This window comes from Triturus cristatus, chromosome 10 (assembly GCF_964204655.1).
Source record: "Triturus cristatus chromosome 10, aTriCri1.1, whole genome shotgun sequence".
NCBI lineage: Eukaryota > Metazoa > Chordata > Amphibia > Caudata > Salamandridae > Triturus > Triturus cristatus.
The window spans coordinates 854,893,369-854,917,669 of record NC_140593.1 but is presented as its reverse complement, the minus strand read 5'-3'; the positions used below and the strand labels follow the sequence as shown (position 1 = coordinate 854,917,669).

Genomic DNA, 24,301 nt, shown 5'->3' with positions numbered 1-24,301 from the left:
TGTTTTTTGCAGTGCATTCCCCACACACCACAATCTTTGCACGGACCTGTAACATATGACGAGAAATCCACCAACGATCAGGCTGGGCCCTCAATCACAATTCCATGTATTCCTGGAAGGGACACCTCAGGCACACCTTCCGTTAAATTTGCACTCCATCACACAAACTGCCGTGCTGGTTTCTCATTAAGCAGTTGATCCCATCTTTGTTTTGAGGCTCTCCTGCCACCTTTTGGGCGGAGAAGGCACTGTCCCTGCAACAACACAGGCAGACATGTTCAACAGGGCTTCCTGGTTATGTGGGAGGAGCAGATTGTCATTGGTCCCCCCTTGCGAATTTTAATTTACATAAGGAAGACAGAGAGGTATCTGGGAGTAGGCAGTACACACGGACATTGAACTCTATCTTGTGATTTGCAGCCAATTCTAGATTGAGGCAGGAGGAAAGGAGGTGACTTGCCCAAAAATGGCCATCCTGGGAATTCAGCCACCCTGGGGCTCCCAGGTTAGTGTTTCAGTCCTGCGAGCCACTCATATAAATCTCGCCTGATCGAGCCTGATCGAGCGCTGAGTGAGCGTGTTTGAATCCAAGAATCAAATGCCTCTGTCTTAGGAGCAAGAATTGGCAGGCCCTCCCTTGCATCTGGGGTGGAAGTCTATGGGGCAAGTGTCCAGGACTTGCAGAGGAGTACAAGTGCCAGAAAGTGCCACAGTTCTCATCAGCGCCTTTTTTCTGCTCTCTGGCAGCTAGGATATCGACTGATCCCTTCCTTGCAAGAGTGAAAAAAACAACACCTTGAGAGAAAACATGACTTTTTGTGGTTCACATAGAGAGAGAGCAGCCAAATAGCCCTGCTTTGTTTCTGAAAGACGCATCAGAAATTGCTTAAAATGCCAACTGGGGAATCAGGCTCGTTGGTCTAGGGGTATGATTCTCGCTTCGGGTGCGAGAGGTCCCGGATTCAAATCCCGGACGAGCCCATGCTGTGGAATTATTTTTAGGCTGCTTATTATATAGGGCCATTTCTTCTTTTCAATGCTATAAGACGCCGTGTATGGTGAGAAAGTTCCTTTCCCTCTACGCTATTTCCCACTTTTGGCGTATAGAATTTCAGTGCCGGACTTCTTTGCAACTGCTTTTCTGGGGTGGACCATCAGTGTAGGAAAATTAAATGCAAAGTGTTTTTCTAGTGTGGTTTCAGGTATGGTTTTAAAATCGCCTTTTGGAATAAAAGGGGTCCTCGTTCCTTTCTTTCAAAGAAAGAGATCGGGTAAGGAGGGTCCAACTTTGAGCTTCATGGACATTGGCCCTTGGTCTGTGCATTCCAGCCCACTACATGCCAAGAAGATTCCTGCACGCATGTCTGTTTCTGTAGTGTAGTGGTTATCACGTTCGCTTTACACGCGAAAGGTCCCTGGTTCGAGACCGGGCAGAAACAGCAGCTTTCTGTTTTTCACACAGTTTGCATTTACTCTCTCAATTTATAGGAAATCTGAGATAATGGAAGCTGTCTATCCCTCACCAGCGTGACGTACTGTGCTCCAGGGGTATCAGTGACAGCTCAAAAAGAGAAGTGACGATAGTTTGCGCTATTCGTTTGCACGTCCTTGTGTACTGAAGGTTGGGCCTACTTCATCAAAGCAAGGCATGAGAGCAGAAATGGTTTTATTGACCTCACCGAGAGCATACACCTAGAACAAACAAAATGTCTGAAGGATAGAGGCATTTTCATTTCTTGTTCGATGACGGCCATGGAAAAGACAGCAACCATATTGCAGAAGAGAGCAGCATGTGCAGTTGCTTGCTTTGGGTGAAGCATTCACTAACTCGCTGCCAATAACCCCCGGAGCCGGTGCGAAAGGCGACTCTTGTGTGCCTCGGCTCGTTGGTCTAGGGGTATGATTCTCGCTTAGGGTGCGAGAGGTCCCGGGTTCAAATCCCGGACGAGCCCTTTTTCAGAGGTAAACATACGAATCCTACTCAAAACTCACAATGCCTGACTATTTCTCATTACACTCGCCGCATTGTTGCACAAAATATTTTGAACCTCATAAGAAACATGGATCACCATGCTTTTTCTGCCTTCATGCTTAGTCTGTGTGTGTCCCAGGTGATGCTTTCCCAAGCTGTACTTGCTGGCATTTAGGCATCAGATATTTGTCTGTCGAGGCCTGCATACGTCAATTTTTAATACGTCTAATTGCAAGTATGTTGGCTGATATCTCTGCAGTTTTCACACTTGCTCCTCGCTTTCTGAGTGGCTGCTTATACAGCAGAATAGAAGTAGAGAGAACCCTTGAGAGGAACCTTGCTCTAACAGTAAGACACAGCAAGTGAGTTTCTGTAGTGTAGTCGTCATCACGTTCATCTAACACGCGAAAGGTCCCCGGTTCGAGACCGGGCAGAAACACTGTGCATGAGCTGCTTTTATGTGCACCCTCTAAAACCTTATTATCTCAATGCAAGCTTAAGAAGAGGCGGTCCTTGAACCCAGCGAGCCATGGGAAACTTCCTTTACTTTTGCAAGACGAAACAAAGTAATCCGCATCCATCAGTGGTCGCTCTTGTGCCTAGCTTTTTTTTTGTCATGCCATGTTGTATTGTGGGGTCTTTACACTTGTGACATTGCTGTGAACGTTGTAAGTGCAAACATTGGCAGGTGCAGTCAGAAGAGTCAGATCTGTGCACACCCAGGGCTGTCAGGATGGCCGAGTGGTCTAAGGCGCCAGACTCAAGAGAGCTTGATCTTCAGTGCAACTGAGACTTCTGGTCTCCTCATGGAGGCGTGGGTTCAAATCCCACTTCTGACAGGTTTCTTTTACACCCTTAAATCGTCCTGTTTTTTGCAGTGCATTCCCCACACACCACAATCTTTGCACGGACCTGTAACATATGACGAGAAATCCACCAACGATCAGGCTGGGCCCTCAATCACAATTCCATGTATTCCTGGAAGGGACACCTCAGGCACACCTTCCGTTAAATTTGCACTCCATCACACAAACTGCCGTGCTGGTTTCTCATTAAGCAGTTGATCCCATCTTTGTTTTGAGGCTCTCCTGCCACCTTTTGGGCGGAGAAGGCACTGTCCCTGCAACAACACAGGCAGACATGTTCAACAGGGCTTCCTGGTTATGTGGGAGGAGCAGATTGTCATTGGTCCCCCCTTGCGAATTTTAATTTACATAAGGAAGACAGAGAGGTATCTGGGAGTAGGCAGTACACACGGACATTGAACTCTATCTTGTGATTTGCAGCCAATTCTAGATTGAGGCAGGAGGAAAGGAGGTGACTTGCCCAAAAATGGCCATCCTGGGAATTCAGCCACCCTGGGGCTCCCAGGTTAGTGTTTCAGTCCTGCGAGCCACTCATATAAATCTCGCCTGATCGAGCCTGATCGAGCGCTGAGTGAGCGTGTTTGAATCCAAGAATCAAATGCCTCTGTCTTAGGAGCAAGAATTGGCAGGCCCTCCCTTGCATCTGGGGTGGAAGTCTATGGGGCAAGTGTCCAGGACTTGCAGAGGAGTACAAGTGCCAGAAAGTGCCACAGTTCTCATCAGCGCCTTTTTTCTGCTCTCTGGCAGCTAGGATATCGACTGATCCCTTCCTTGCAAGAGTGAAAAAAACAACACCTTGAGAGAAAACATGACTTTTTGTGGTTCACATAGAGAGAGAGCAGCCAAATAGCCCTGCTTTGTTTCTGAAAGACGCATCAGAAATTGCTTAAAATGCCAACTGGGGAATCAGGCTCGTTGGTCTAGGGGTATGATTCTCGCTTCGGGTGCGAGAGGTCCCGGATTCAAATCCCGGACGAGCCCATGCTGTGGAATTATTTTTAGGCTGCTTATTATATAGGGCCATTTCTTCTTTTCAATGCTATAAGACGCCGTGTATGGTGAGAAAGTTCCTTTCCCTCTACGCTATTTCCCACTTTTGGCGTATAGAATTTCAGTGCCGGACTTCTTTGCAACTGCTTTTCTGGGGTGGACCATCAGTGTAGGAAAATTAAATGCAAAGTGTTTTTCTAGTGTGGTTTCAGGTATGGTTTTAAAATCGCCTTTTGGAATAAAAGGGGTCCTCGTTCCTTTCTTCCAAAGAAAGAGATCGGGTAAGGAGGGTCCAACTTTGAGCTTCATGGACATTGGCCCTTGGTCTGTGCATTCCAGCCCACTACATGCCAAGAAGATTCCTGCAAGCATGTCTGTTTCTGTAGTGTAGTGGTTATCACGTTCGCTTTACACGCGAAAGGTCCCTGGTTCGAGACCGGGCAGAAACAGCAGCTTTCTGTTTTTCACACAGTTTGCATTTACTCTCTCAATTTATAGGAAAGCTGAGATAATGGAAGCTGTCTATCCCTCACCAGCGTGACGTACTGTGCTCCAGGGGTATCAGTGACAGCTCAAAAAGAGAAGTGACGATAGTTTGCGCTATTCGTTTGCACGTCCTTGTGTACTGAAGGTTGGGCCTACTTCATGAAAGCAAGGGATGAGAGCAGAAATGGTTTTATTGACCTCACCGAGAGCATACACCTAGAACAAACAAAATGTCTGAAGGATAGAGGCATTTTAATTTCTTGTTCGATGACGGCCATGGAAAAGACAGCAACCATATTGCAGAAGAGAGCAGCATGTGCAGTTGCTTGCTTTGGGTGAAGCATTCACTAACTCGCTGCCAATAACCCCCGGAGCCGGTGCGAAAGGCATCTCTTGTGTGCCTCGGCTCGTTGGTCTAGGGGTATGATTCTCGCTTAGGGTGCGAGAGGTCCCGGGTTCAAATCCCGGACGAGCCCTTTTTCAGAGGTAAACATTCGAATCCTACTCAAAACTCACAATGCCTGACTATTTCTCATTACACTCGCCGCATTGTTGCACAAAATATTTTGAACCTCATAAGAAACATGGATCACCATGCTTTTTCTGCCTTCATGCTTAGTCTGTGTGTGTCCCAGGTGATGCTTTCCCAAGCTGTACTTGCTGGCATTTAGGCATCAGATATTTGTCTGTCGATGCCTTCATAAGTCAATTTTTAATACGTCTAATTGCAAGTATGTTGGCTGATATCTCTGCAGTTTTCACACTTGCTCCTCGCTTTCTGAGTGGCTGCTGATACAGCAGAATAGAAGTAGAGAGAACCCTTGAGAGGAACCTTGCTCTAACAGTAAAACACAGCAAGTGAGTTTCTGTAGTGTAGTGGTCATCATGTTCACCTAACACGCGAAAGGTCCCCGGTTCGAGACCGGGCAGAAACACTGTGCATGAGCTGCTTTTATGTGCACCCTCTAAAACCTTATTATCTCAATGCAAGCTTAAGAAGAGGCGGTCCTTGAACCCAGCGAGCCATGGGAAACTTCCTTTACTTTTGCAAGACGAAACAAAGTAATCCGCATCCATCAGTGGTCGCTCTTGTGCCTAGCTTTTTTTTTGTCATGCCTTGTTGTATTGTGGGGTCTTTACACTTGTGACATTGCTGTGAACGTTGTAAGTGCAAACATTGGCAGGTGCAGTCAGAAGAGTCAGATCTGTGCACACCCAGGGCTGTCAGGATGGCCGAGTGGTCTAAGGCGCCAGACTCAAGAGAGCTTGATCTTCAGTGCAACTGAGACTTCTGGTCTCCTCATGGAGGCGTGGGTTCAAATCCCACTTCTGACAGGTTTCTTTTACACCCTTAAATCGTCCTGTTTTTTGCAGTGCATTCCCCACACACCACAATCTTTGCACGGACCTGTAACATATGACGAGAAATCCACCAACGATCAGGCTGGGCCCTCAATCACAATTCCATGTATTCCTGGAAGGGACACCTCAGGCACACCTTCCGTTAAATTTGCACTCCATCACACAAACTGCCGTGCTGGTTTCTCATTAAGCAGTTGATCCCATCTTTGTTGTGAGGCTCTCCTGCCACCTTTTGGGCGGAGAAGGCACTGTCCCTGCAACAACACAGGCAGACATGTTCAACAGGGCTTCCTGGTTATGTGGGAGGAGCAGATTGTCATTGGTCCCCCCTTGCGAATTTTAATTTACATAAGGAAGACAGAGAGGTATCTGGGAGTAGGCAGTACACACGGACATTGAACTCTATCTTGTGATTTGCAGCCAATTCTAGATTGAGGCAGGAGGAAAGGAGGTGACTTGCCCAAAAATGGCCATCCTGGGAATTCAGCCACCCTGGGGCTCCCAGGTTAGTGTTTCAGTCCTGCGAGCCACTCATATAAATCTCGCCTGATCGAGCGCTGAGTGAGCGTGTTTGAATCCAAGAATCAAATGCCTCTGTCTTAGGAGCAAGAATTGGCAGGCCCTCCCTTGCATCTGGGGTGGAAGTCTATGGGGCAAGTGTCCAGGACTTGCAGAGGAGTACAAGTGCCAGAAAGTGCCACAGTTCTCATCAGCGCCTTTTTTCTGCTCTCTGGCAGCTAGGATATCGACTGATCCCTTCCTTGCAAGAGTGAAAAAAACAACACCTTGAGAGAAAACATGACTTTTTGTGGTTCACATAGAGAGAGAGCAGCCAAATAGCCCTGCTTTGTTTCTGAAAGACGCATCAGAAATTGCTTAAAATGCCAACTGGGGAATCAGGCTCGTTGGTCTAGGGGTATGATTCTCGCTTCGGGTGCGAGAGGTCCCGGATTCAAATCCCGGACGAGCCCATGCTGTGGAATTATTTTTAGGCTGCTTATTATATAGGGCCATTTCTTCTTTTCAATGCTATAAGACGCCGTGTATGGTGAGAAAGTTCCTTTCCCTCTACGCTATTTCCCACTTTTGGCGTATAGAATTTCAGTGCCGGACTTCTTTGCAACTGCTTTTCTGGGGTGGACCATCAGTGTAGGAAAATTAAATGCAAAGTGTTTTTCTAGTGTGGTTTCAGGTATGGTTTTAAAATCGCCTTTTGGAATAAAAGGGGTCCTCGTTCCTTTCTTCCAAAGAAAGAGATCGGGTAAGGAGGGTCCAACTTTGAGCTTCATGGACATTGGCCCTTGGTCTGTGCATTCCAGCCCACTACATGCCAAGAAGATTCCTGCAAGCGTGTCTGTTTCTGTAGTGTAGTGGTTATCACGTTCGCTTTACACGCGAAAGGTCCCTGGTTCGAGACCGGGCAGAAACAGCAGCTTTCTGTTTTTCACACAGTTTGCATTTACTCTCTCAATTTATAGGAAAGCTGAGATAATGGAAGCTGTCTATCCCTCACCAGCGTGACGTACTGTGCTCCAGGGGTATCAGTGACAGCTCAAAAAGAGAAGTGACGATAGTTTGCGCTATTCGTTTGCACGTCCTTGTGTACTGAAGGTTGGGCCTACTTCATGAAAGCAAGGCATGAGAGCAGAAATGGTTTTATTGACCTCACCGAGAGCATACACCTAGAACAAACAAAATGTCTGAAGGATAGAGGCATTTTCATTTCTTGTTCGATGACGGCCATGGAAAAGACAGCAACCATATTGCAGAAGAGAGCAGCATGTGCAGTTGCTTGCTTTGGGTGAAGCATTCACTAACTCGCTGCCAATAACCCCCGGAGCCGGTGCGAAAGGCGACTCTTGTGTGCCTCGGCTCGTTGGTCTAGGGGTATGATTCTCGCTTAGGGTGCGAGAGGTCCCGGGTTCAAATCCCGGACGAGCCCTTTTTCAGAGGTAAACATACGAATCCTACTCAAAACTCACAATGCCTGACTATTTCTCATTACACTCGCCGCATTGTTGCACAAAATATTTTGAACCTCATAAGAAACATGGATCACCATGCTTTTTCTGCCTTCATGCTTAGTCTGTGTGTGTCCCAGGTGATGCTTTCCCAAGCTGTACTTGCTGGCATTTAGGCATCAGATATTTGTCTGTCGATGCCTGCATAAGTCAATTTTTAATACGTCTAATTGCAAGTATGTTGGCTGATATCTCTGCAGTTTTCACACTTGCTCCTCGCTTTCTGAGTGGCTGCTCATACAGCAGAATAGAAGTAGAGAGAACCCTTGAGAGGAACCTTGCTCTAACAGTAAGACACAGCAAGTGAGTTTCTGTAGTGTAGTGGTCATCACGTTCACCTAACACGCGAAAGGTCCCCGGTTCGAGACCGGGCAGAAACACTGTGCATGAGCTGCTTTTATGTGCACCCTCTAAAACCTTATTATCTCAATGCAAGCTTAAGAAGAGGCGGTCCTTGAACCCAGCGAGCCATGGGAAACTTCCTTTACTTTTGCAAGACGAAACAAAGTAATCCGCATCCATCAGTGGTCGCTCTTGTGCCTAGCTTTTTTTTTGTCATGCCATGTTGTATTGTGGGGTCTTTACACTTGTGACATTGCTGTGAACGTTGTAAGTGCAAACATTGGCAGGTGCAGTCAGAAGAGTCAGATCTGTGCACACCCAGGGCTGTCAGGATGGCCGAGTGGTCTAAGGCGCCAGACTCAAGAGAGCTTGATCTTCAGTGCAACTGAGACTTCTGGTCTCCTCATGGAGGCGTGGGTTCAAATCCCACTTCTGACAGGTTTCTTTTACACCCTTAAATCGTCCTGTTTTTTGCAGTGCATTCCCCACACACCACAATCTTTGCACGGACCTGTAACATATGACGAGAAATCCACCAACGATCAGGCTGGGCCCTCAATCACAATTCCATGTATTCCTGGAAGGGACACCTCAGGCACACCTTCCGTTAAATTTGCACTCCATCACACAAACTGCCGTGCTGGTTTCTCATTAAGCAGTTGATCCCATCTTTGTTTTGAGGCTCTCCTGCCACCTTTTGGGCGGAGAAGGCACTGTCCCTGCAACAACACAGGCAGACATGTTCAACAGGGCTTCCTGGTTATGTGGGAGGAGCAGATTGTCATTGGTCCCCCCTTGCGAATTTTAATTTACATAAGGAAGACAGAGAGGTATCTGGGAGTAGGCAGTACACACGGACATTGAACTCTATCTTGTGATTTGCAGCCAATTCTAGATTGAGGCAGGAGGAAAGGAGGTGACTTGCCCAAAAATGGCCATCCTGGGAATTCAGCCACCCTGGGGCTCCCAGGTTAGTGTTTCAGTCCTGCGAGCCACTCATATAAATCTCGCCTGATCGAGCCTGATCGAGCGCTGAGTGAGCGTGTTTGAATCCAAGAATCAAATGCCTCTGTCTTAGGAGCAAGAATTGGCAGGCCCTCCCTTGCATCTGGGGTGGAAGTCTATGGGGCAAGTGTCCAGGACTTGCAGAGGAGTAGAAGTGCCAGAAAGTGCCACAGTTCTCATCAGCGCCTTTTTTCTGCTCTCTGGCAGCTAGGATATCGACTGATCCCTTCCTTGCAAGAGTGAAAAAAACAACACCTTGAGAGAAAACATGACTTTTTGTGGTTCACATAGAGAGAGAGCAGCCAAATAGCCCTGCTTTGTTTCTGAAAGACGCATCAGAAATTGCTTAAAATGCCAACTGGGGAATCAGGCTCGTTGGTCTAGGGGTATGATTCTCGCTTCGGGTGCGAGAGGTCCCGGATTCAAATCCCGGACGAGCCCATGCTGTGGAATTATTTTTAGGCTGCTTATTATATAGGGCCATTTCTTCTTTTCAATGCTATAAGACGCCGTGTATGGTGAGAAAGTTCCTTTCCCTCTACGCTATTTCCCACTTTTGGCGTATAGAATTTCAGTGCCGGACTTCTTTGCAACTGCTTTTCTGGGGTGGACCATCAGTGTAGGAAAATTAAATGCAAAGTGTTTTTCTAGTGTGGTTTCAGGTATGGTTTTAAAATCGCCTTTTGGAATAAAAGGGGTCCTCGTTCCTTTCTTCCAAAGAAAGAGATCGGGTAAGGAGGGTCCAACTTTGAGCTTCATGGACATTGGCCCTTGGTCTGTGCATTCCAGCCCACTACATGCCAAGAAGATTCCTGCAAGCATGTCTGTTTCTGTAGTGTAGTGGTTATCACGTTCGCTTTACACGCGAAAGGTCCCTGGTTCGAGACCGGGCAGAAACAGCAGCTTTCTGTTTTTCACACAGTTTGCATTTACTCTCTCAATTTATAGGAAAGCTGAGATAATGGAAGCTGTCTATCCCTCACCAGCGTGACGTACTGTGCTCCAGGGGTATCAGTGACAGCTCAAAAAGAGAAGTGACGATAGTTTGCGCTATTCGTTTGCACGTCCTTGTGTACTGAAGGTTGGGCCTACTTCATGAAAGCAAGGGATGAGAGCAGAAATGGTTTTATTGACCTCACCGAGAGCATACACCTAGAACAAACAAAATGTCTGAAGGATAGAGGCATTTTAATTTCTTGTTCGATGACGGCCATGGAAAAGACAGCAACCATATTGCAGAAGAGAGCAGCATGTGCAGTTGCTTGCTTTGGGTGAAGCATTCACTAACTCGCTGCCAATAACCCCCGGAGCCGGTGCGAAAGGCATCTCTTGTGTGCCTCGGCTCGTTGGTCTAGGGGTATGATTCTCGCTTAGGGTGCGAGAGGTCCCGGGTTCAAATCCCGGACGAGCCCTTTTTCAGAGGTAAACATTCGAATCCTACTCAAAACTCACAATGCCTGACTATTTCTCATTACACTCGCCGCATTGTTGCACAAAATATTTTGAACCTCATAAGAAACATGGATCACCATGCTTTTTCTGCCTTCATGCTTAGTCTGTGTGTGTCCCAGGTGATGCTTTCCCAAGCTGTACTTGCTGGCATTTAGGCATCAGATATTTGTCTGTCGATGCCTTCATAAGTCAATTTTTAATACGTCTAATTGCAAGTATGTTGGCTGATATCTCTGCAGTTTTCACACTTGCTCCTCGCTTTCTGAGTGGCTGCTGATACAGCAGAATAGAAGTAGAGAGAACCCTTGAGAGGAACCTTGCTCTAACAGTAAAACACAGCAAGTGAGTTTCTGTAGTGTAGTGGTCATCATGTTCACCTAACACGCGAAAGGTCCCCGGTTCGAGACCGGGCAGAAACACTGTGCATGAGCTGCTTTTATGTGCACCCTCTAAAACCTTATTATCTCAATGCAAGCTTAAGAAGAGGCGGTCCTTGAACCCAGCGAGCCATGGGAAACTTCCTTTACTTTTGCAAGACGAAACAAAGTAATCCGCATCCATCAGTGGTCGCTCTTGTGCCTAGCTTTTTTTTTGTCATGCCTTGTTGTATTGTGGGGTCTTTACACTTGTGACATTGCTGTGAACGTTGTAAGTGCAAACATTGGCAGGTGCAGTCAGAAGAGTCAGATCTGTGCACACCCAGGGCTGTCAGGATGGCCGAGTGGTCTAAGGCGCCAGACTCAAGAGAGCTTGATCTTCAGTGCAACTGAGACTTCTGGTCTCCTCATGGAGGCGTGGGTTCAAATCCCACTTCTGACAGGTTTCTTTTACACCCTTAAATCGTCCTGTTTTTTGCAGTGCATTCCCCACACACCACAATCTTTGCACGGACCTGTAACATATGACGAGAAATCCACCAACGATCAGGCTGGGCCCTCAATCACAATTCCATGTATTCCTGGAAGGGACACCTCAGGCACACCTTCCGTTAAATTTGCACTCCATCACACAAACTGCCGTGCTGGTTTCTCATTAAGCAGTTGATCCCATCTTTGTTGTGAGGCTCTCCTGCCACCTTTTGGGCGGAGAAGGCACTGTCCCTGCAACAACACAGGCAGACATGTTCAACAGGGCTTCCTGGTTATGTGGGAGGAGCAGATTGTCATTGGTCCCCCCTTGCGAATTTTAATTTACATAAGGAAGACAGAGAGGTATCTGGGAGTAGGCAGTACACACGGACATTGAACTCTATCTTGTGATTTGCAGCCAATTCTAGATTGAGGCAGGAGGAAAGGAGGTGACTTGCCCAAAAATGGCCATCCTGGGAATTCAGCCACCCTGGGGCTCCCAGGTTAGTGTTTCAGTCCTGCGAGCCACTCATATAAATCTCGCCTGATCGAGCGCTGAGTGAGCGTGTTTGAATCCAAGAATCAAATGCCTCTGTCTTAGGAGCAAGAATTGGCAGGCCCTCCCTTGCATCTGGGGTGGAAGTCTATGGGGCAAGTGTCCAGGACTTGCAGAGGAGTACAAGTGCCAGAAAGTGCCACAGTTCTCATCAGCGCCTTTTTTCTGCTCTCTGGCAGCTAGGATATCGACTGATCCCTTCCTTGCAAGAGTGAAAAAAACAACACCTTGAGAGAAAACATGACTTTTTGTGGTTCACATAGAGAGAGAGCAGCCAAATAGCCCTGCTTTGTTTCTGAAAGACGCATCAGAAATTGCTTAAAATGCCAACTGGGGAATCAGGCTCGTTGGTCTAGGGGTATGATTCTCGCTTCGGGTGCGAGAGGTCCCGGATTCAAATCCCGGACGAGCCCATGCTGTGGAATTATTTTTAGGCTGCTTATTATATAGGGCCATTTCTTCTTTTCAATGCTATAAGACGCCGTGTATGGTGAGAAAGTTCCTTTCCCTCTACGCTATTTCCCACTTTTGGCGTATAGAATTTCAGTGCCGGACTTCTTTGCAACTGCTTTTCTGGGGTGGACCATCAGTGTAGGAAAATTAAATGCAAAGTGTTTTTCTAGTGTGGTTTCAGGTATGGTTTTAAAATCGCCTTTTGGAATAAAAGGGGTCCTCGTTCCTTTCTTCCAAAGAAAGAGATCGGGTAAGGAGGGTCCAACTTTGAGCTTCATGGACATTGGCCCTTGGTCTGTGCATTCCAGCCCACTACATGCCAAGAAGATTCCTGCAAGCGTGTCTGTTTCTGTAGTGTAGTGGTTATCACGTTCGCTTTACACGCGAAAGGTCCCTGGTTCGAGACCGGGCAGAAACAGCAGCTTTCTGTTTTTCACACAGTTTGCATTTACTCTCTCAATTTATAGGAAAGCTGAGATAATGGAAGCTGTCTATCCCTCACCAGCGTGACGTACTGTGCTCCAGGGGTATCAGTGACAGCTCAAAAAGAGAAGTGACGATAGTTTGCGCTATTCGTTTGCACGTCCTTGTGTACTGAAGGTTGGGCCTACTTCATGAAAGCAAGGCATGAGAGCAGAAATGGTTTTATTGACCTCACCGAGAGCATACACCTAGAACAAACAAAATGTCTGAAGGATAGAGGCATTTTCATTTCTTGTTCGATGACGGCCATGGAAAAGACAGCAACCATATTGCAGAAGAGAGCAGCATGTGCAGTTGCTTGCTTTGGGTGAAGCATTCACTAACTCGCTGCCAATAACCCCCGGAGCCGGTGCGAAAGGCGACTCTTGTGTGCCTCGGCTCGTTGGTCTAGGGGTATGATTCTCGCTTAGGGTGCGAGAGGTCCCGGGTTCAAATCCCGGACGAGCCCTTTTTCAGAGGTAAACATACGAATCCTACTCAAAACTCACAATGCCTGACTATTTCTCATTACACTCGCCGCATTGTTGCACAAAATATTTTGAACCTCATAAGAAACATGGATCACCATGCTTTTTCTGCCTTCATGCTTAGTCTGTGTGTGTCCCAGGTGATGCTTTCCCAAGCTGTACTTGCTGGCATTTAGGCATCAGATATTTGTCTGTCGATGCCTGCATAAGTCAATTTTTAATACGTCTAATTGCAAGTATGTTGGCTGATATCTCTGCAGTTTTCACACTTGCTCCTCGCTTTCTGAGTGGCTGCTCATACAGCAGAATAGAAGTAGAGAGAACCCTTGAGAGGAACCTTGCTCTAACAGTAAGACACAGCAAGTGAGTTTCTGTAGTGTAGTGGTCATCACGTTCACCTAACACGCGAAAGGTCCCCGGTTCGAGACCGGGCAGAAACACTGTGCATGAGCTGCTTTTATGTGCACCCTCTAAAACCTTATTATCTCAATGCAAGCTTAAGAAGAGGCGGTCCTTGAACCCAGCGAGCCATGGGAAACTTCCTTTACTTTTGCAAGACGAAACAAAGTAATCCGCATCCATCAGTGGTCGCTCTTGTGCCTAGCTTTTTTTTTGTCATGCCATGTTGTATTGTGGGGTCTTTACACTTGTGACATTGCTGTGAACGTTGTAAGTGCAAACATTGGCAGGTGCAGTCAGAAGAGTCAGATCTGTGCACACTCAGGGCTGTCAGGATGGCCGAGTGGTCTAAGGCGCCAGACTCAAGAGAGCTTGATCTTCAGTGCAACTGAGACTTCTGGTCTCCTCATGGAGGCGTGGGTTCAAATCCCACTTCTGACAGGTTTCTTTTACACCCTTAAATCGTCCTGTTTTTTGCAGTGCATTCCCCACACACCACAATCTTTGCACGGACCTGTAACATATGACGAGAAATCCACCAACGATCAGGCTGGGCCCTCAATCACAATTCCATGTATTCCTGGAAGGGACACCTCAGGCACACCTTCCGTTAAATTTGCACTCCATCACACAAACTGCCGTGCTGGTTTCTCATTAAGCAGTTGATCCCATCTTTGTTTTGAGGCTCTCCTGCCACCTTTTGGGCGGAGAAGGCACTGTCCCTGCAACAACACAGGCAGACATGTTCAACAGGGCTTCCTGGTTATGTGGGAGGAGCAGATTGTCATTGGTCCCCCCTTGCGAATTTTAATTTACATAAGGAAGACAGAGAGGTATCTGGGAGTAGGCAGTACACACGGACATTGAACTCTATCTTGTGATTTGCAGCCAATTCTAGATTGAGGCAGGAGGAAAGGAGGTGACTTGCCCAAAAATGGCCATCCTGGGAATTCAGCCACCCTGGGGCTCCCAGGTTAGTGTTTCAGTCCTGCGAGCCACTCATATAAATCTCGCCTGATCGAGCCTGATCGAGCGCTGAGTGAGCGTGTTTGAATCCAAGAATCAAATGCCTCTGTCTTAGGAGCAAGAATTGGCAGGCCCTCCCTTGCATCTGGGGTGGAAGTCTATGGGGCAAGTGTCCAGGACTTGCAGAGGAGTAGAAGTGCCAGAAAGTGCCACAGTTCTCATCAGCGCCTTTTTTCTGCTCTCTGGCAGCTAGGATATCGACTGATCCCTTCCTTGCAAGAGTGAAAAAAACAACACCTTGAGAGAAAACATGACTTTTTGTGGTTCACATAGAGAGAGAGCAGCCAAATAGCCCTGCTTTGTTTCTGAAAGACGCATCAGAAATTGCTTAAAATGCCAACTGGGGAATCAGGCTCGTTGGTCTAGGGGTATGATTCTCGCTTCGGGTGCGAGAGGTCCCGGATTCAAATCCCGGACGAGCCCATGCTGTGGAATTATTTTTAGGCTGCTTATTATATAGGGCCATTTCTTCTTTTCAATGCTATAAGACGCCGTGTATGGTGAGAAAGTTCCTTTCCCTCTACGCTATTTCCCACTTTTGGCGTATAGAATTTCAGTGCCGGACTTCTTTGCAACTGCTTTTCTGGGGTGGACCATCAGTGTAGGAAAATTAAATGCAAAGTGTTTTTCTAGTGTGGTTTCAGGTATGGTTTTAAAATCGCCTTTTGGAATAAAAGGGGTCCTCGTTCCTTTCTTCCAAAGAAAGAGATCGGGTAAGGAGGGTCCAACTTTGAGCTTCATGGACATTGGCCCTTGGTCTGTGCATTCCAGCCCACTACATGCCAAGAAGATTCCTGCAAGCATGTCTGTTTCTGTAGTGTAGTGGTTATCACGTTCGCTTTACACGCGAAAGGTCCCTGGTTCGAGACCGGGCAGAAACAGCAGCTTTCTGTTTTTCACACAGTTTGCATTTACTCTCTCAATTTATAGGAAAGCTGAGATAATGGAAGCTGTCTATCCCTCACCAGCGTGACGTACTGTGCTCCAGGGGTATCAGTGACAGCTCAAAAAGAGAAGTGACGATAGTTTGCGCTATTCGTTTGCACGTCCTTGTGTACTGAAGGTTGGGCCTACTTCATGAAAGCAAGGGATGAGAGCAGAAATGGTTTTATTGACCTCACCGAGAGCATACACCTAGAACAAACAAAATGTCTGAAGGATAGAGGCATTTTCATTTCTTGTTCGATGACGGCCATGGAAAAGACAGCAACCATATTGCAGAAGAGAGCAGCATGTGCAGTTGCTTGCTTTGGGTGAAGCATTCACTAACTCGCTGCCAATAACCCCCGGAGCCGGTGCGAAAGGCATCTCTTGTGTGCCTCGGCTCGTTGGTCTAGGGGTATGATTCTCGCTTAGGGTGCGAGAGGTCCCGGGTTCAAATCCCGGACGAGCCCTTTTTCAGAGGTAAACATTCGAATCCTACTCAAAACTCACAATGCCTGACTATTTCTCATTACACTCGCCGCATTGTTGCACAAAATATTTTGAACCTCATAAGAAACATGGATCACCATGCTTTTTCTGCCTTCATGCTTAGTCTGTGTGTGTCCCAGGTGATGCTTTCCCAAGCTGTACTTGCTGGCATTTAGGCATCAGATATTTGTCTGTCGATGCCTGCATAAGTCAATTTTTAATACGTCTAATTGCAAGTATGTTGGCTGATATCTCTGCAGTTTTCACACTTGCTCCTCGCTTTCTGAGTGGCTGCTGATACAGCAGAATAGAAGTAGAGAGAACCCTTGAGAGGAACCTTGCTCTAACAGTAAAACACAGCAAGTGAGTTTCTGTAGTGTAGTGGTCATCATGTTCACCTAACACGCGAAAGGTCCCCGGTTCGAGACCGGGCAGAAACACTGTGCATGAGCTGCTTTTATGTGCACCCTCTAAAACCTTATTATCTCAATGCAAGCTTAAGAAGAGGCGGTCCTTGAACCCAGCGAGCCATGGGAAACTTCCTTTACTTTTGCAAGACGAAACAAAGTAATCCGCATCCATCAGTGGTCGCTCTTGTGCCTAGCTTTTTTTTTGTCATGCCTTGTTGTATTGTGGGGTCTTTACACTTGTGACATTGCTGTGAACGTTGTAAGTGCAAACATTGGCAGGTGCAGTCAGAAGAGTCAGATCTGTGCACACACAGGGCTGTCAGGATGGCCGAGTGGTCTAAGGCGCCAGACTCAAGAGAGCTTGATCTTCAGTGCAACTGAGACTTCTGGTCTCCTCATGGAGGCGTGGGTTCAAATCCCACTTCTGACAGGTTTCTTTTACACCCTTAAATCGTCCTGTTTTTTGCAGTGCATTCCCCACACACCACAATCTTTGCACGGACCTGTAACATATGACGAGAAATCCACCAACGATCAGGCTGGGCCCTCAATCACAATTCCATGTATTCCTGGAAGGGACACCTCAGGCACACCTTCCGTTAAATTTGCACTCCATCACACAAACTGCCGTGCTGGTTTCTCATTAAGCAGTTGATCCCATCTTTGTTGTGAGGCTCTCCTGCCACCTTTTGGGCGGAGAAGGCACTGTCCCTGCAACAACACAGGCAGACATGTTCAACAGGGCTTCCTGGTTATGTGGGAGGAGCAGATTGTCATTGGTCCCCCCTTGCGAATTTTAATTTACATAAGGAAGACAGAGAGGTATCTGGGAGTAGGCAGTACACACGGACATTGAACTCTATCTTGTGATTTGCAGCCAATTCTAGGTTGAGGCAGGAGGAAAGGAGGTGACTTGCCCAAAAATGGCCATCCTGGGAATTTAGCCACCCTGGGGCTCCCAGGTTAGTGTTTCAGTCCTGCGAGCCACTCATATAAATCTCGCCTGATCGAGCCTGATCGAGCGCTGAGTGAGCGTGTTTGAATCCAAGAATCAAATGCCTCTGTCTTAGGAGCAAGAATTGGCAGGCCCTCCCTTGCATCTGGGGTGGAAGTCTATGGGGCAAGTGTCCAGGACTTGCAGAGGAGTACAAGTGCCAGAAAGTGCCACAGTTCTCATCAGCGCCTTTTTTCTGCTCTCTGGCAGCTAGGATATCGACTGATCCCTTCCTTGCAAGAGTGAAAAAAACAACACCTTGAGAGAAAACATGACTTTTTGTGGTTCACATAGAGAGAGAGCAGCCAAATAGCCCTGCTTTGTTTCTGAAAGACGCATCAGAAATTGCTTAAAATGCCAACTGGGGAATCAGGCTCGTTGGTCTAGGGGTATGATTCTCGCTTCGGGTGCGAGAGGTCCCGGATTCAAATCCCGGACGAGCCCATGCTATGGAATTATTTTTAGGCTTCTTATTATATAGGGCCATTTCTTCTTTTCAATGCTATAAGACGCCGTGTATGGTGAGAAAGTTCCTTTCCCTCTACGCTATTTCCCACTTTTGGCGTGTAGAATTTCAGTGCCGGACTTCTTTGCAACTGCTTTTCTGGGGTGGACCATCAGTGTAGGAAAATTAAATGCAAAGTGTTTTTCTAGTGTGGTTTCAGGTATGGTTTTAAAATCGCCTTTTGGAATAAAAGGGGTCCTCGTTCCTTTCTTCCAAAGAAAGAGATCGGGTAAGGAGGGTCCAACTTTGAGCTTCATGGACATTGGCCCTTGGTCTGTGCATTCCAGCCCACTACATGCCAAGAAGATTCCTGCAAGCGTGTCTGTTTCTGTAGTGTAGTGGTTATCACGTTCGCTTTACACGCGAAAGGTCCCTGGTTCGAGACCGGGCGGAAACAGCAGCTTTCTGTTTTTCACACAGTTTGCATTTACTCTCTCAATTTATAGGAAAGCTGAGATAATGGAAGCTGTCTATCCCTCACCAGCGTGACGTACTGTGCTCCAGGGGTATCAGTGACAGCTCAAAAAGAGAAGTGACGATAGTTTGCGCTATTCGTTTGCACGTCCTTGTGTACTGAAGGTTGGGCCTACTTCATGAAAGCAAGGCATGAGAGCAGAAATGGTTTTATTGACCTCACCGAGAGCATACACCTAGAACAAACAAAATGTCTGAAGGATAGAGGCATTTTCATTTCTTGTTCGATGACGGCCATGGAAAAGACAGCAACCATATTGCAGAAGAGAGCAGCATGTGCAGTTGCTTGCTTTGGGTGAAGCATTCACTAACTCGCTGCCAATAACCCCCGGAGCCGGTGCGAAAGGCGACTCTTGTGTGCCTCGGCTCGTTGGTCTAGGGGTATGGTTCTCGCTTAGGGTGCGAGAGGTCCCGGGTTCAAATCCCGGACGAGCCCTTTTTCAGAGGTAAATATACGAATCCTACTCAAAACTCACAATGCCTGACTATTTATCATTACACTCGCCGCATTGTTGCACAAAATATTTTGAACCTCATAAGAAACATGGATCACCATGCTTTTTCTGCCTTCATGCTTAGTCTGTGTGTGTCCCAGGTGATGCTTTCCCAAGCTGTACTTGCTGGCATTTAGGCATCAGATATTTGTCTGTCGATGCCTGCATAAGTCAATTTTTAATACGTCTAATTGCAAGTATGTTGGCTGATATCTCTGCAGTTTTCACACTTGCTCCTCGCTTTCTGAGTGGCTGCTGATACAGCAGAATAGAAGTAGAGAGAACCCTTGAGAGGAACCTTGCTCTAACAGTAAAACACAGCAAGTGAGTTTCTGTAGTGTAGTGGTCATCACGTTCGCCTAACACGCGAAAGGTCCCCGGTTCGAGACCGGGCAGAAACACTGTGTATGAGCTGCTTTTATGTGCACCCTCTAAAACCTTATTATCTCAATGCAAGCTTAAGAAGAGGCGGTCCTTGAACCCAGCGAGCCATGGGAAACTTCCTTTACTTTTGCAAGACGAAACAAAGTAATCCGCATCCATCAGTGGTCGCTCTTGTGCCTAGCTTTTTTTTTGTCATGCCTTGTTGTATTGTGGGGTCTTTACACTTGTGACATTGCTGTGAACGTTGTAAGTGCAAACATTGGCAGGTGCAGTCAGAAGAGTCAGATCTGTGCACACCCAGGGCTGTCAGGATGGCCGAGTGGTCTAAGGCGCCAGACTCAAGAGAGCTTGATCTTCAGTGCAACTGAGACTTCTGGTCTCCTCATGGAGGCGTGGGTTCAAATCCCACTTCTGACAGGTTTCTTTTACACCCTTAAATCGTCCTGTTTTTTGCAGTGCATTCCCCACACACCACAATCTTTGCACGGACCTGTAACATATGACGAGAAATCCACCAACGATCAGGCTGGGCCCTCAATCACAATTCCATGTATTCCTGGAAGGGACACCTCAGGCACACCTTCTGTTAAATTTGCACTCCATCACACAAACTGCCGTGCTGGTTTCTCATTAAGCAGTTGATCCCATCTTTGTTGTGAGGCTCTCCTGCCACCTTTTGGGCGGAGAAGGCACTGTCCCTGCAACAACACAGGCAGACATGTTCAACAGGGCTTCCTGGTTATGTGGGAGGAGCAGATTGTCATTGGTCCCCCCTTGCGAATTTTAATTTACATAAGGAAGACAGAGAGGTAGCTGGGAGTAGGCAGTACACACGGACATTGAACTCTATCTTGTGATTTGCAGCCAATTCTAGATTGAGGCAGGAGGAAAGGAGGTGACTTGCCCAAAAATGGCCATCCTGGGAATTCAGCCACCCTGGGGCTCCCAGGTTAGTGTTTCAGTCCTGCGAGCCACTCATATAAATCTCGCCTGATCGAGCCTGATCGAGCGCTGAGTGAGCGTATTTGAATCCAAGAATCAAATGCCTCTGTCTTAGGAGCAAGAATTGGCAGGCCCTCCCTTGCATCTGGGGTAGAAGTCTATGGGGCAAGTGTCCAGGACTTGCAGAGGAGTACAAGTGCCAGAAAGTGCCACAGTTCTCATCAGCGCCTTTTTTCTGCTCTCTGGCAGCTAGGATATCGACTGATCCCTTCCTTGCAAGAGTGAAAAAAACAACACCTTGAGAGAAAACATGACTTTTTGTGGTTCACATAGAGAGAGAGCAGCCAAATAGCCCTGCTTTGTTTCTGAAAGACGCATCAGAAATTGCTTAAAATGCCAACTGGGGAATCAGGCTCGTTGGTCTAGGGGTATGATTCTCGCTTCGGGTGCGAGAGGTCCCGGATTCAAATCCCGGACGAGCCCATGCTGTGGAATAATTTTTAGGCTTCTTATTATATAGGGCCATTTCTTCTTTTCAATGCTATAAGACGCCGTGTATGGTGAGAAAGTTCCTTTCCCTCTACGCTATTTCCCACTTTTGGCGTATAGAATTTCAGTGCCGGACTTCTTTGCAACTGCTTTTCTGGGGTGCAAAAAAAAAGAGTAGATGCACACGCTATTGAAATAAATGCATAGTTCAAAACAATCAAATGCAGCACAATGCTTCCGTTCTTCTCAATTTATTAGCGAAATTCTTCCACTCCCCAACGCGTTTCGTCGTTTTGAGGGAATTATCCCATACGACTTCCTCAGGGCTGGAAGTGATACAAATGACATATGTATAGAGAAATGGCAGCAGAAAAAAAGACACAAAACATTTTTTACAACACACAATAACTGAAACAAAAAGTAAAGAGACAGACGGTTCAAAAGACAGGCAAAGTTATATGACAGAAATAGTACATATTCTAAAGTAACGATATATAGCACTTGTCTAAACAATACCTCCTTACAGAACACGAAATAAAAGTAAGCGTCAGTGAAAAAATCCTAATAGAAACTACTCACCAACCCATGTGAGTCTAATGTAGTTAATCAAAAGAAAAGAAAATTCTGTACCTCAATTACTTGATGAACTGCCAATCTAAAACAATATAAAATAAATTGACTCATATTTAGTCATTGCGTCACATATGAGGCACGATCAATCACAAACAATCATAAGACCGATATTCAAAATATATATACCTGGTTTTACCGGAAACTGATCTTATTTTCTAATATCAATAGTACAAAAGCTGCCCAATCATATGGTGGCCATCCAAATAAACAGATTTCAGTTGAGTATACCTAAAACAATGACGAATTAATGTCAGTATAATTCAAAAACGTAAATATATCTCCAGCATAAACCTTACAATTTCAGGACAATGACGGTCATGTTTACAAAATCACGTCTAACATAACTTGCAGTACCAAATATGTGGTTTATGTTATTGTTTGTAAATGTCATAGTATTTACATAGGTAGCACCATCAGAACCTTAAAGGAACGTGTGAGTGAACATATGCGAGCTATAAAAAATTGTGATATGAGATATCCCATAGCTCAACATGTATATGACTGTAAGGCACAAGATCTCATTAAATCCTTTAGATTTTATGGTATCGAGCATGTGAAATTGGATCCACGGGGCGGCAATAGAGAGTTGAAATTGCGCAGACGTGAGGCACGATGGATCATGCGCATGAAGGCTGTGGAGTTCGGTCTTAATTATGACCAGGAACTCCAGTATTTTTTGGGCGATTGATACCCATTAGTATTTTATCAACTTGATACTAGTGTTTTCTGTATGCATCTCTATCGGTATCAATTCTCCATAACATGCTTCTAAACTGGGTATGCGTAGCAGTTCAAAACTATTGCAATTGCAATTTTACTTCAATTGCGTGGCACGTTATTGAGTGGGTAATTCGGCGTGGAAACTTCTGTACTTTACATTATAAACTCAGTCACATAGGGGCCAGCTATATCTGATGTGGCAGGAGTAGAATACTATTAGCCTGCTACCTGGTTAGTCGGTTCCTTAAGATACCTAGGGACCCCACAATGGTAGGGTTTGGTAAGAATCTTTCCTCACTTAACCTACAGTAATTAGTGGGTGGACCTACACACAAGAAGAGACACACTAGACTTAGTCTTGTCGCTTTATATTAAATCATGCCTTGGACTGTACTAGTAAAATAATAAAGGTTAAAGTGCCTTAATAATGGGCATGATATTTGCTATTGATCGATCATGGTTCCAAAAAAGAATCAAGTAATTATACTCATTATTCAATATGTTACTAATAGATGATGTATATGCAGGTAACACGTTTAATTAGGGCGCTCCTTTTATTTTTAGTTAGGCCGTAATATAGAACGCTTTATATTACATTATGCCGTGGACTATGCAAATAAAAAGATCAGTGAGGCGTAATACTCTTTTATAATAATGATCTCGTTGTATACATAGCGTTTTATATACATCGCTATTGAGATTTTGCAGTTCCAAAATGGCGCTAGTTTTGCAGTAGGGGTTTAAGTCCCCTTTTCTATCACTAAACGTCGGTTATTTGAACGCGGAAGTGTCCGGCGGCGTTGCCTCTCTCCTGTACTCGGGATTTTGGAAGCCGAATGCTTTTGGTAAGTTTGACAACGGCGCGAGAATCCTCCCGTTTGCATTTATCATTTGAACACGTAGGAGAGGTTATAACTCTCCGTACTTTATTTTTAGGTGACTAATTACGTTAAGCAGACGATATTGGATTATACGTTTTTGACTATTGGATAACAATTATATCTATATCAACATACCATTCTGGGTAAGTCAAATAAAACTGGTGCTGCAGCGTAATTTTGTGATATATTCACGTATTTTAGTGTTACTTGCAGTTTATGCTGGAGATATATTTACGTTTTTGAATTATACTGACATTAATTCGTCATTGTTTTAGGTATACTCAACTGAAATCTGTTTATTTGGATGGCCACCATATGATTGGGCAGCTTTTGTACTATTGATATTAGAAAATAAGATCAGTTTCCGGTAAAACCAGGTATATATATTTTGAATATCGGTCTTATGATTGTTTGTGATTGATCGTGCCTCATATGTGACGCAATGACTAAATATGAGTCAATTTATTTTATATTGTTTTAGATTGGCAGTTCATCAAGTAATTGAGGTACAGAATTTTCTTTTCTTTTGATTAACTACATTAGACTCACATGGGTTGGTGAGTAGTTTCTATTAGGATTTTTTCACTGACGCTTACTTTTATTTCGTGTTCTGTAAGGAGGTATTGTTTAGACAAGTGCTATATATCGTTACTTTAGAATATGTACTATTTCTGTCATATAACTTTGCCTGTCTTTTGAACCGTCTGTCTCTTTACTTTTTGTTTCAGTTATTGTGTGTTGTAAAAAATGTTTTGTGTCTTTTTTTCTGCTGCCATTTCTCTATACATATGTCATTTGTATCACTTCCAGCCCTGAGGAAGTCGTATGGGATAATTCCCTCAAAACGACGAAACGCGTTGGGGAGTGGAAGAATTTCGCTAATAAATTGAGAAGAACGGAAGCATTGTGCTGCATTTGATTGTTTTGAACTATGCATTTATTTCAATATCGTGTGCATCTACTCTTTTTTTTTGCATCTTTATCAATCTTGTATTGAGCCTTGTGGGTTTTGGGTGTTGTTCCCACTGTTGTTTGCACCGCTGGGAATTTGATTTTCATATATTGGATTCTGTGCAATTTTTGTTGATAGCGCCATTTGCCTTTCACACCCTGCGAATTGTTTGCTTTTCTGGGGTGGACCATCAGTGTAGGAAAATTAAATGCAAAGTGTTTTTCTAGTGTGGTTTCAGGTATGGTTTTAAAATCGCCTTTTGGAATAAAAGGGGTCCTCGTT

At 45.6% G+C, this 24,301-nt stretch overlaps 22 non-coding genes across 22 annotated transcripts; all 22 read left to right on the top strand.

Moving 5' to 3' along the window:
• The first annotated feature begins 1,366 nt into the window (after positions 1-1,366).
• On the top strand, positions 1,367-1,439 carry TRNAV-UAC (transfer RNA valine (anticodon UAC)). Its single transcript has one exon. It is a non-coding gene; the product is annotated as a tRNA-Val (tRNA).
• A 441-nt stretch (positions 1,440-1,880) lies between these two features.
• On the top strand, positions 1,881-1,952 carry TRNAP-AGG (transfer RNA proline (anticodon AGG)). Its single transcript has one exon. It is a non-coding gene; the product is annotated as a tRNA-Pro (tRNA).
• Positions 1,953-2,699: 747 nt separating this feature from the next.
• On the top strand, positions 2,700-2,811 carry TRNAL-CAA (transfer RNA leucine (anticodon CAA)). The gene is made up of 2 exons: positions 2,700-2,737; positions 2,766-2,811. It is a non-coding gene; the product is annotated as a tRNA-Leu (tRNA).
• A 1,393-nt stretch (positions 2,812-4,204) lies between these two features.
• Positions 4,205-4,277, top strand: TRNAV-UAC (transfer RNA valine (anticodon UAC)). The gene has a single exon. It is a non-coding gene; the product is annotated as a tRNA-Val (tRNA).
• A 441-nt stretch (positions 4,278-4,718) lies between these two features.
• Positions 4,719-4,790, top strand: TRNAP-AGG (transfer RNA proline (anticodon AGG)). Its single transcript has one exon. It is a non-coding gene; the product is annotated as a tRNA-Pro (tRNA).
• Positions 4,791-5,537: 747 nt separating this feature from the next.
• Positions 5,538-5,649, top strand: TRNAL-CAA (transfer RNA leucine (anticodon CAA)). Its single transcript has 2 exons — positions 5,538-5,575; positions 5,604-5,649. It is a non-coding gene; the product is annotated as a tRNA-Leu (tRNA).
• Positions 5,650-7,032: 1,383 nt separating this feature from the next.
• TRNAV-UAC (transfer RNA valine (anticodon UAC)) lies at positions 7,033-7,105 on the top strand. The gene has a single exon. It is a non-coding gene; the product is annotated as a tRNA-Val (tRNA).
• Positions 7,106-7,546: 441 nt separating this feature from the next.
• TRNAP-AGG (transfer RNA proline (anticodon AGG)) lies at positions 7,547-7,618 on the top strand. Its single transcript has one exon. It is a non-coding gene; the product is annotated as a tRNA-Pro (tRNA).
• A 747-nt stretch (positions 7,619-8,365) lies between these two features.
• TRNAL-CAA (transfer RNA leucine (anticodon CAA)) lies at positions 8,366-8,477 on the top strand. Its single transcript has 2 exons — positions 8,366-8,403; positions 8,432-8,477. It is a non-coding gene; the product is annotated as a tRNA-Leu (tRNA).
• A 1,393-nt stretch (positions 8,478-9,870) lies between these two features.
• On the top strand, positions 9,871-9,943 carry TRNAV-UAC (transfer RNA valine (anticodon UAC)). The gene has a single exon. It is a non-coding gene; the product is annotated as a tRNA-Val (tRNA).
• Positions 9,944-10,384: 441 nt separating this feature from the next.
• On the top strand, positions 10,385-10,456 carry TRNAP-AGG (transfer RNA proline (anticodon AGG)). The gene has a single exon. It is a non-coding gene; the product is annotated as a tRNA-Pro (tRNA).
• Positions 10,457-11,203: 747 nt separating this feature from the next.
• Positions 11,204-11,315, top strand: TRNAL-CAA (transfer RNA leucine (anticodon CAA)). The gene is made up of 2 exons: positions 11,204-11,241; positions 11,270-11,315. It is a non-coding gene; the product is annotated as a tRNA-Leu (tRNA).
• Positions 11,316-12,698: 1,383 nt separating this feature from the next.
• Positions 12,699-12,771, top strand: TRNAV-UAC (transfer RNA valine (anticodon UAC)). The gene has a single exon. It is a non-coding gene; the product is annotated as a tRNA-Val (tRNA).
• Positions 12,772-13,212: 441 nt separating this feature from the next.
• On the top strand, positions 13,213-13,284 carry TRNAP-AGG (transfer RNA proline (anticodon AGG)). Its single transcript has one exon. It is a non-coding gene; the product is annotated as a tRNA-Pro (tRNA).
• Positions 13,285-14,031: 747 nt separating this feature from the next.
• On the top strand, positions 14,032-14,143 carry TRNAL-CAA (transfer RNA leucine (anticodon CAA)). The gene is made up of 2 exons: positions 14,032-14,069; positions 14,098-14,143. It is a non-coding gene; the product is annotated as a tRNA-Leu (tRNA).
• Positions 14,144-15,536: 1,393 nt separating this feature from the next.
• On the top strand, positions 15,537-15,609 carry TRNAV-UAC (transfer RNA valine (anticodon UAC)). The gene has a single exon. It is a non-coding gene; the product is annotated as a tRNA-Val (tRNA).
• A 441-nt stretch (positions 15,610-16,050) lies between these two features.
• On the top strand, positions 16,051-16,122 carry TRNAP-AGG (transfer RNA proline (anticodon AGG)). The gene has a single exon. It is a non-coding gene; the product is annotated as a tRNA-Pro (tRNA).
• A 747-nt stretch (positions 16,123-16,869) lies between these two features.
• TRNAL-CAA (transfer RNA leucine (anticodon CAA)) lies at positions 16,870-16,981 on the top strand. Its single transcript has 2 exons — positions 16,870-16,907; positions 16,936-16,981. It is a non-coding gene; the product is annotated as a tRNA-Leu (tRNA).
• A 1,393-nt stretch (positions 16,982-18,374) lies between these two features.
• TRNAV-UAC (transfer RNA valine (anticodon UAC)) lies at positions 18,375-18,447 on the top strand. The gene has a single exon. It is a non-coding gene; the product is annotated as a tRNA-Val (tRNA).
• Positions 18,448-18,888: 441 nt separating this feature from the next.
• TRNAP-AGG (transfer RNA proline (anticodon AGG)) lies at positions 18,889-18,960 on the top strand. Its single transcript has one exon. It is a non-coding gene; the product is annotated as a tRNA-Pro (tRNA).
• Positions 18,961-19,346: 386 nt separating this feature from the next.
• TRNAV-AAC (transfer RNA valine (anticodon AAC)) lies at positions 19,347-19,419 on the top strand. Its single transcript has one exon. It is a non-coding gene; the product is annotated as a tRNA-Val (tRNA).
• Positions 19,420-19,707: 288 nt separating this feature from the next.
• Positions 19,708-19,819, top strand: TRNAL-CAA (transfer RNA leucine (anticodon CAA)). The gene is made up of 2 exons: positions 19,708-19,745; positions 19,774-19,819. It is a non-coding gene; the product is annotated as a tRNA-Leu (tRNA).
• The last annotated feature ends 4,482 nt before the right edge of the window (positions 19,820-24,301 follow it).